Raw genomic sequence first — 10,738 nt, forward strand, 5'->3', positions numbered from 1 at the left:
ACAAAATGTAAATAAAAACAGAAAGCAATGATTAGCATCTTTTAGACATTACAACATATTTATAGTCCAAATAAACCTGTATTTTTGTCACAATAAAACAGGAAAACTACAAAATGTTTAAAATGGCATTTTCCTATTTCATAAAAATATCTCATTTTGTATTCAATGGCAGCAGCATGTCTCAAAAGTTGGGCTGGGGGCAACAAAAGGCTGGAAAAGTAGGCACTACATACACTGTAAACCCGAATAAGTTACCAGAACTCAAAAAAATTGAGGCAATCGATTGCCTCAATTTTTTTGAGTTGATCAACTCAAAAGCCAAATTTTTCCAGAACATAAAAGTTTGGATTACATGGTACTTGTATCTTTTGAGAACGGTCAACTCAAATATTTGCAGTTAATATGACTTAAAGTTTCAAGTTTACAAATTCAAAGAAATAAGTTCACAGAACTTATAAAAAATAAGTACACAACTACAACATTTTTATGTTAACAAAACTCAAATGTTTATTAGTTTGTGTTGTCATTATTTTAAGTACACGTTAGTCAAATATGTTGACTACTTGATACTTAAAAACATGTGACCCAAAACTTAAAATTTTTGAGGCAATTGATTGCCTCAATTACACTGAGTATCGGTAACTTAATATGCAAAAGTCATAAACATCTGCCATTGAACAGTATCTTGCCTGCTCCCTTTTAGCACTATGTTGAAATTAAATACATTTAAAAAAAAAAAATTACATAAATTAAAAATAATTAACAAAAACATTTATAAATTAAAATAAGTAGACCAAAAATTGTTTAGTCAGGAAAACTGTCAGAGTAATGAAAAATAATGCCAAATAATAATTAATAATATCAAAATGTGCTTTTGGCTCTCTGGCTAATATCTGAATAAGACAACAAGGCAGCAATTTGAGTGGATTACAATGCTATTTGTTTTACATTAACTAGTATCAAACAGTGAAATTTAGGTCATCTTGCGCAGCCCACAATGTTTTGGAAATAGTATTACGAAAAACATTAAAACATACAAAACATTAGTGTTGCTTTGCATTATGTTAATGAGAACAAAGGCACGTTGTATAGTTTGGACCTATTGGCTGAACACCTGTAGAGTAATCTAATAATGTTTTGAGGCATTATTTAGATGAAAGGAGAGAACTTTGAACTAGCCTTTTATAATGCTTCACCCTGCATCCTTCTTTCAGATCAGTTCCTACATAACCAAGTCATTCTTGAGGGTCTGTAACCTGGGTGACAGTTTACCACTTTCTAGACCAAATAAAATCTTTTGAGTAAATTCTAGTGTTGGTCAGGGCTTTGGGGTAGCTGAGGTGAAGTGCATAGATCAGTCCAAACATTACTAGGAAGGCTTCACCAAATCTGGGGAGACTGAACACGGCATCACTTTCAATGACGACAGAGATTTTCACAGGTTGGTAGTGAACTGGACTTGTTGTGTGATGGTCACTGATGACAGTGAAGAGGGCCACTTCAACACCATCAAGCTCCAACTCATCAGATTCGTCCTGAATTAATGAAAAAGAGATACTAATCACAATCTAACCCAAGAAATACAACAGACGACATATAATTTCTCATTTTACCAACTCCCACTGAGATCCAATACCTCTTTTACAAGGGAGACCTGAGTCTCACTGTAAGAGGTGAAAAACAGAAGATCCATGTTCTGCACACATAAATCAGCTAATTCACCAGAGAATCAAGTGGTGTGAGATAGACTGAAACTAAGCTAAAGGAAATACACAGGAGTAGACTAAACAAAGGTAAGTCCAAACAGTGCATCAAAATACATGTTTGTACTTTGATGCACTGTTTATATACACAGTAGTATCTGTTAGATACTTAAGGACACTCACAGTGCAGGTTCTGAAAAATCCAGAGACATCCTCATGCAGATAGACAGGAAGGGCAGGGAGAACGGTAGTGCACTTGGTGTGGATATCATGGAGTTCCTATTTCCAGATAAAAACAGAATTTTATATACTGGTGAGTTTACTGAACAACAACAAAAACAACAGTCAAATCAGAACATATGTCCACAAATAACCTGTTCACATCTTTAATACAGTCAGACAAATAGCAAACACAAAGTGGAGTAATAGCAAAATTCAAAAAGCTCATTTAAATCATTGAACCTGTCCAATGTTCCACTGGTTCAACCTATGAAATGTGTAACAATCTATTATTACCTGTTCATTGTGAATTCTTAGAATTTCAACCAGGGCATCTGCTGTCTTCCCAGTTTTTGATGCCCTGGCTGAATAAGGTCATCAGTCGAGGAAGATGGCGGTCAAGTTCAGCGTAGAATGTATTGGGCAGGTTCTGATTTGTAATCCGCTGAAACTCTGCATACAACTACAGCAGAAGGACAATACAGTTCAATTTGAAGAATCTCGCACATCTTTATAAAGCAGCAAAAAGCTGCCACATGAGTAAGAATTACAATTTTCATTTTAAACAGAGTTGATCCATATTACCTCAGACTCCATTTTTAGAGCAGGCCAGAGGTCCAAGAGCTCCTTCACAACCCTAACCCTGCACATATAGTTTAAAATATAGCGTTTCTAACAAGAAAACTGCTTGAAAGCACTCTCACTGCAGACAGGCATCTCCGTTGTGTAACTGCAGGGACAACGGGCTTGTTTGGACCCAACTATTCTGAGTCATGAGAGGGGGTTTAAAAATTTAGAGAGATTAAAATACTTTGTTTCATACTAGGCGACCGGGCGCCACCTCTAGAGCAAGTAGTATCTAACTTTTTAAACAGCCTGCGACCCTCATTACAACAACTTAATGCTAGCTCTGCAAGCGCAAAGTTTGCTTCGGGGAGAGCAGCAAAGCACATAAAAAACACGGACCGACATTTCTGCTATTCTTTTCGACACGCACCCAAAATACAACTAAATATTCGTATTTTAACAATAAACTAATATCAACATTGAAAACTTACTGTAAGTCCAGTGATGCTAGTTGCTGCCGTTAGGTCCAACTTTCTCCAGTCGTCCGTGTTGCCTCTTTGGTGCTGTTCCCGCCCATATACCTTTACTTCTTCTGTGTTTCGTATTAATGCTCATTAGCGCCGCCTTCCGCTTCGGAGGGTGAATCAGAGATTAACTCGGAATAAAAATTGATTCCTGCAGCTGCTCAACACTTACGGAAAAAATTAAAAATATATATGTAGGACACAGTGATAAAACAATGAATATTAAAATAAATACATTTTGTCTTCCACTAATGCATTTAAGACAATTTGATTTTACTTATTTGGTGAAACACTTTGAGATTTTATTGTATTTTAGCATGTGCTACATAAATTAAGTTTATTATTAAATCCTACCTACTTGAAACAACAAAAATAACAGGTCTTTACCATTCTTATATGTCCTAACTTAACTGTGTTACGTTGTGCTTAAGTTATTATTTTAAGTGATGCTTACTTAATATAGAAATAGTTCAATTCAATCAAATATTATTAGTTTCATTTACTCAAAAAGAAGAACATGTTATACGAACTTGACATATTTAAGTTAACAGAACTTTTTTAAGACTTTGAGTATACACTACTTAATCTGTTTAATTACTTTGAACATTCGGGTTTACAGTGTAAGTAAGGTCATTAACATGATTGGGAATAAATTTATGACCTTAGAGAGTTACACAGAAGTAAAGACGGGTAGAGGGTTACTAATGCCCAAACCACATCTTTTACAGCATCATAGGTTTATAATGGAAGACGAACTGGCCTGCATGCAGTTCTCATCTTTAACAAAACATTTGACACATCATAAAATGGAAAAAAATGACACAAAGATGACCGGGAATGAGCTGAGTTGGAGTTGTGTACATAAATACGTTCCTTAAGGGCATATTTATAACGAGGGCAAACAGTGTGCCAGCAACAGGTTAGACACTGAAAATAAAATGAGTGTGTAATTTCAGCATACGTCTGTGTTCAAACCCAAACAGTTTTGAATATGAATTGTTGTCACGGGCAAAGACGTGAGAGATGATCCCTGAGGATACTGTGGCATGAGTGACCTCTAGCTTGAATGTCCTTAAACAAATTGCAATTCAGCATCTGACAACTCCATTCCAGTTCAGTGCTTTCAAGAGAACTGCTGTGTATGTGCGCCGTGCGTTCTGCCTCTGAGGAATACAAATAATTAGACAAGTGCTCATCAATGTAACTAATTAGTGTGGAACTCAATCCATTGTCAACAGGTTGTACAGAGTGTGCACTCTGGACTCCGCACTGTCCTTGTCATGGCTGACTTCTTTAGTAAATAGCTCTGACAAGAATGGATGATATACTCTGATGAACAAAAAATATTTTGGTACCGTACCTGTGATTTGTTGCCAATCTCCTTTCGATATCGTGGTGGACAGGCCATGGAAGGCATTTGAGAGATGTCTTACAGAAAGTGCCTGTCATGAACGCGAAAACCAAGGAAAAACAAAACAAGTCGGGTCGAAAACATCAGCTCTCTCAAATCTGACATCCATTACCGGTGACCTTTCAAGTCTCAGCTCATCTTGTCTCCTTATTTCAGCCTGACTGATTTGTCAGGTACAGCAATATGATTTCTCTTTGTCTGTATACCTGTCAGGGAGAATAACACGTGCTTCTTGTTGAGTTTCTTTTTTAAACCATATACAGTAGCTGCACAATGGATACATACCGTTTTTCATAAATCAGCTCCGATAGACATTGATTTAACCTTTCGAAAGGACAGATAGATCTGAAGGGATTTTAATTCAGGGAAGGAAATGAGCCAAAACTACAACTGTTTGAGTTTCAGAGGTGTAGAGTGAGTTATACCAAAAAGGTTTCTCAGAACGCATCACAGTCCTTTAGTTGCCTGCACTTTAATTGGGCAATGTTTAGATGCACTGCTAAAATAAAAGAGAATGGAAATGTTTTAGTGGAAGTTATAGATAGAAAATCTAACAGCTTTCTTTATAGCCTTTAATGTGTTTGGCCAAGCTTGTTCCTGGATGCAATATCTCGCTACATAATAGATAACCTCAGCTTTGCAATCTTTTATTGTGGGAGTAACGCTCCAGCCTGCCTTTAGGGTTTTGCTGCCAACTGCATCTGTGATTGGGAAAAATATTAAGTGCGGTAATTACTCTCGCTGGTTAAGAAAGGGCCTTGCACCTATTTTTCTGGTTTAATTGCTTCCTTTTGCATAATTAGTAATCATTAAGAGATAGCCAATTGGGCATTTATGCACTGTCATGATGCACTGTACGACACGTCCAATATTATGTGGTGCATCATTAGCTGAGAGGTCAGCCGAGTGGTGTTGTTCAGACTAGACCCACTGTTATGATCCACTGAAAGAATACTAAAAGCAAAAAACTGAAAAAAAAACAGTGCTGCCAAGAATATATTTATGGTTCCACAATAAAGTGAAATTTCCAATTCACGCTTCAACAGAATTAGAGTGGTCTGTGATAGTGTATGTTAAGGTGGAAATAATAGTTACTGTATTTGCATTGACAAATATCGCCAGCTGTTGTAGTTAGCAGAGGTGTGGACTTGAGTCACATGACTTGGACTCGAGTCAGACTCGAGTCATTAATTTTATGACTTTAGACTTGACTTGAAAAAATGTTCTAAGACTTGTGACTTGACTTGGACTTTTACACCAATGACTTGGGACTTGAATTGGACTTGAACCGGTTTACTTGAAAAGACTTGATATTTCACCCCAAATATAAAATTTAACACGCATATTATATAGAGATTGAAAATGTGACGTCATTCACGGGTAGAACCGCAAAGGATTCTGGGAACTCGTGGCAAGAAGTACTAGCGCACGCAGGCTTTCAATTAAAATCAGTTACACAGCAATAAAAAGAAACACAAAAATGTCAAGAAGCCGTTGTATTATTAACTGCAATAGCCGGTCGCATGACAGCCACGGGAAGCCAACGGGTAAAGAGATCGGTTGTTATCGGATTACGACGTTTAAGAGAAATTGTTCGAGCCATGTTTCCGAAGTGACAAAGAGGCGACGGATGGCCTGGATTGCAGCCATTCAAAGATCAAATATAACGTCCCAGAACACTCCAGCTCACAGGTTAGTCTGCTCCAAGCATTTCCACAAAGGTCAGTCTGCTGTTGTAGTTAATACGTCATTTTCATAACATAATTGGTGATATAGGTTACAAGCAAGTCTGGCGCTGAACAGAAATTGTCGCGCTATGCTCCTTTATTTATTGTGCATAAATAGTGAATTGTCCTGACACAATATTGCGTTTCGCTTCTGTTATTATGGTACATTGACAAAAACATATACTTTTATTCACAGGATAAAACAGGTTTTTTGTATCACTAATTGCCCAGTACGATTACAGCATACAGTATTATTGTCACTGCTACATTTCTGTGATGCGAACCAGAAATTATTTCCACTACTAATTAATTACCGTTGAGCTCAAAGGTCCTATTAATAAACGGTTAACGAATGTGTATTTATGAAGACGATTTGTGAGACTGGTAAACTTATGATACGTACGATGGTCTTTCGTTCTACACGGTGCATTTCAAGGTCCTGCACCCATCCGTCGGTAAACTGTACCTGGGCTTGTTGCAGTGACCGGAAGTTACTAAACTTCACGAGTGTATGCACTCACTCCAAGAACCGTATGATTATAAATATGCATATAAATATGCTACGATGAGATAGCTGACTTCATCTAACTAGCAAATGTTTTCCAGGCTACGTTGGTGATGCAGTTTTTTTTTAATGTGTATGATATTTTTGTCATGCGATTTTAAAGCCGGTCCTACAACCGCATCCAAGAATAACATGCAGCTTATCTCAGAACTGTCGGTGAAAATTATTCTTGGAGCTAGGTTTAATTGAGCTGCATTCTAAAGAGGTGCAATTTCACAATTTGTGTATATTTTCTAAGTTCACTATTTTGTCATGTGTTGAGAAAAACACAGATTTAAAAATTACATGGTCTAATATTTACATTTAGCATAAAACTGCAACATGCTTTTTTTCGTTTTTTTTAATGACTCGAAAGGACTTGAAATTCAAAATTTCAGACTTGTGACTTGACTCGGACTTTTACACCAGTGACTTGAGACTCGACTCTGACTTGCCTGACATTACTTGAGACTTGACTTGAGACTTGAGGATAAAGACTTGAGACTTACTTGAGACTTGCAAAACAATGACTTGGTCCCACCTCTGGTAGTTAGTCTGTCTAGCTAATATACTGCTCATTTGTTTGACTGTGGCAGTTACAGTGGAAATCGGAGGGCTTGTAATGATGTCTGTACATCATGCTGTGCCCTGAGCAAGGTCACTTTTCCGCAGTAGCTTCTACGCTGCACTTTGGACAAAAGGTGAAATCTTTCTGTAAACTTAACCTGAGCTGCCACGTGCACAATCATTAACAAAAGGAGAATAAGCTATTCTTCAGCTAATTCACACCACCTGAAACTGCTGATTATAAATACAAAATATAACTTCAAGCCTAATTTATACTATATGCAAGAGAAGTTCTCTGCTCATGGGATAATATAACTAATTTATGTCGTTGCTTTATCCCTCCATTAACATTGTGATGTAAGGATGAAGGTTGAGGTTAATGTGAAGCAAAGTGTCTGCATCAATATCTGCCAGGAGGAAATAGCTCTAGAGCTAAGTAGCTCACCTTGTGCACTGGATGATGTGCGGTCTCATTATGTAATGATTTAGCAGGTAAGAGCAAGGCGAAGACCATCAAGTTGGCTAAAAATTTTAAAGGATTTGTTTGTCAGTTAAAGGGCTTTATTGCTACTTTAAATCCTTGTTATGTATTTTCCCCATGTAAACATAGTCTTAGGTCCCGCTTGGAAATAATTTTTATATTTCACACACACCCAGCTCTCAAATCAAAAGTTGTCAAACTATTTGCATGGAATATCCTTGTAAATTGTGGGCAATTGCACCAGGGAGATGTGTGGGACCTGAGGGAGTCATCCCTGAAATCTGTGAAGTTGCAGTAATATTATGATCTAAACCCCCTGCAGCAATTCAATATCTCACCACTGCCCGTTCTCATGTTGTCAGTCAGGGGACCAGAGGCCCTGTGGCAAATTGTCTGTCCTTCTTGTGCAGGTATGTGTTTATAAATGCTCACCAGTGACTGTGGAGAGGGGTCTACATGTCAACCCTGCTGCTGTAAGTGATCTTACATGTTCATTCAGTCAGCATAAAAACCTAACACTAGCAAGTGGGCGTGCCCCATAGCGCCAGAGGGGATGAAGAAACCTGAATCCATTCAATAAAAATGAAACGCATAACACAGCCGAGCTGCAGCAGTTAAAATGCAAGCGAAGCAGGAGCTATCTGATCCTGCCAGCTCTCCTAAGGTCATGAAGACCTTGGTGGTTGAAGCTTTAATCTGGAATAAAGGAAGATAGGAAGGCATTCAGGTGCCTCAGGGAGTGGGGTGGAGAAGAGGAAGTCTGGAAGAAAGAGAGACTATTTTGTCTAACCATTCTAAAATTAGGTTGTAAAATGGTCTTTCTCATGTCACTGAAACGTTGGTTGACTTCAGAAGTGTTTAATCTTTTTATCTGTTAATGATTCTCCTTGTTACAGCAGGAAAGAAAAACAAAACAAAACATCTAATTTGTTTAAATAAATGAGACTGTAATCCAATCAATGTGTATGCTAAAGTATAACCTAATGTAAACTAATAACTAATTGAATTCAATACAAGCGTGCAGATGGAGTAAACAGTCCAACTTCTGTGCAGTTTTTTCAGTGTCTAGATGACAAATTAAAAAGATCTCTTTTCCATTTATGAAACCACTTATTATTTACAATAATTAAGAATATTTATCATTTTCTATCCAGATGAAGCCCGTCACATGTTGTCAGCTGTTTGATACTTAGCACATAACCCCGGTTTTACTATTTTTATTAGCTTTTTTAACAGTAAATTTGATCAGTTGATAGATAACGTAACAATAATTTGGTTAAACATTAAAAATAGACTTTTAAAAGCCTTGTGCATACTGGTGGATTAACCATAACTGAAACATAAAAAGTAATTTAGATAATTACCAGTACTGCATATTTAAAGCAGCTGTGGCATAAACAGCACTGCACGTTCAGCTTTTTATTCACTGGATCAAACCAGATGAGTTGCAAAGATCTGAGGGATTCCACCATATGTGGCAAACTTACAGTTGTGACACTTTGAATATAGATTTTAAAAGGGAGAATGGTATTCAAGAGGATAAAGCTTTACAAATATTATCATCGATTTTTAATGGTTTTAATCTGTTAATTCATTGAAGAAGCCTGACACAGGCTTTTGTCCCTAATTGTTGCAAATGTGATTTTTTTTGTGTGCTTTAAACCATATCCATAACACCATGTAGCAATTGAAAATTCAGAGCAGCAGAGGAGTCTCACATCATTGATCTAAGTGGAGGGTCTTTGATCATGTAATGCAGTGGCATGTGTTTCTACAGAGCTGCACCTTTGTCTCATGATTTCCTCTTAACCCTTATCTACCAGCGCACAAACACACATATGCATGCACTCTTTAGATGCATATTGTTCGGGAAATGTTAAATTTCCCATGCAAGTACGTCACTTTGTGAAACCCACATCTGTTTCTCATGTATGGAGGTAAGAACAGCCAACGCGAGAGGTGCTTGTGGATAATTGCACGTATAAGCGAGAATCAGATGAAGGGATGTGGGAAAAGAAATGGTGGAAAAACAGGATAGAAGTGGGAGTTTGAGACAAGCAGGAAAGAAACGAGAGGTAGATTTCAGCAAGTGAAAACTCCCTATAAAGAACAAGGGCAAAACAAAAACCACTAGAGAAAAGACAACGATAACCAGGTGTGATATTTCTTTTCCTTATTTTATCTTCTGCGACACGCTATTCCCTGAAAACTTTTCATTGCGCTCCCTTTGCTTGTTATATGGCAGGACGAACCCTGAATTAGTCACATGCCTTGGAAGTAGGCCAGGACCCGCAGCACACCTGACTTCAAAATGTACAGTGATGCGTGAATAAACTCAAACACCTGCATATACACATGCATAAACACACCACACATAGAGGAAATAATAGATTTGCTGCCGGAATGAACACTTGCCCTTTGATACTGTTGTAGCTGTCAGAAGCTAAGAGGAAATGTTGATGCAATGGAGAGAAATCCCAGTAGTTTGATGTTTATTTGTTGTGCAGTTTGGTGACAGCAAAAGCCCAGAAATTAATTTATTTCATCATAGAAAGGGGCTAATCCAATGCGCAGCTTCCAGTAGTTACTGTTTTCCTCCATGCCCCTGTGAACGGGACATCACTTCAAGAAACACAATTCATTTAATTGAAACACTTGTAAACGGAACAGTAAAGAAAATCTAACTCTCCCCCTAAATGTCAGTTCATCCAATGAAGCCCGGTGCTGTGAGTGTGTCAAGAAAATCGATTTGGGGTCTCTTTCTCAAACTCTCATACAACATTTCCACACAAAAGGGTAGCCTGCTTACTCTTGTGCCTGGCACTGTGGGGCATTCTAGGAAAAAGGTAATCTGAACCATTAAATTATCATTGACAGAGCAGGTTAGAGTCAGGTGCACATGAAAGGTTACAGGATACTGAAGGTACATTTTAGTCATATCACACCACCTGGAGCTCTGCAGGCCATTTGCACAATTGATACCAGGGTTTATAAC

General features: G+C 37.7%; 1 long non-coding RNA gene across 2 annotated transcripts; it reads right to left on the reverse strand.

Annotated features, from left to right (window-relative positions):
* Positions 1 to 1,294: 1,294 nt before the first annotated feature.
* LOC308404622 lies at positions 1,295 to 3,280 on the reverse strand. 2 transcript variants are annotated; one of them, XR_013973160.1, is made up of 5 exons: positions 2,981 to 3,280; positions 2,508 to 2,565; positions 2,220 to 2,385; positions 1,887 to 1,982; positions 1,295 to 1,535 (listed from the first exon to the last, which is right to left on the reverse strand). It is a non-coding gene; the product is annotated as an uncharacterized lncRNA (long non-coding RNA). The 2 variants fall into 2 exon arrangements; XR_013973161.1 differs by lacking the exon at positions 2,508 to 2,565 and having other exon boundaries at positions 2,981 to 3,277.
* Positions 3,281 to 10,738: the final 7,458 nt, after the last annotated feature.

This window comes from Rhamphochromis sp. 'chilingali', assembly GCF_963969265.1.
Source record: "Rhamphochromis sp. 'chilingali' genome assembly, chromosome: 10".
Taxonomy (NCBI): domain Eukaryota; kingdom Metazoa; phylum Chordata; class Actinopteri; order Cichliformes; family Cichlidae; genus Rhamphochromis; species Rhamphochromis sp. 'chilingali'.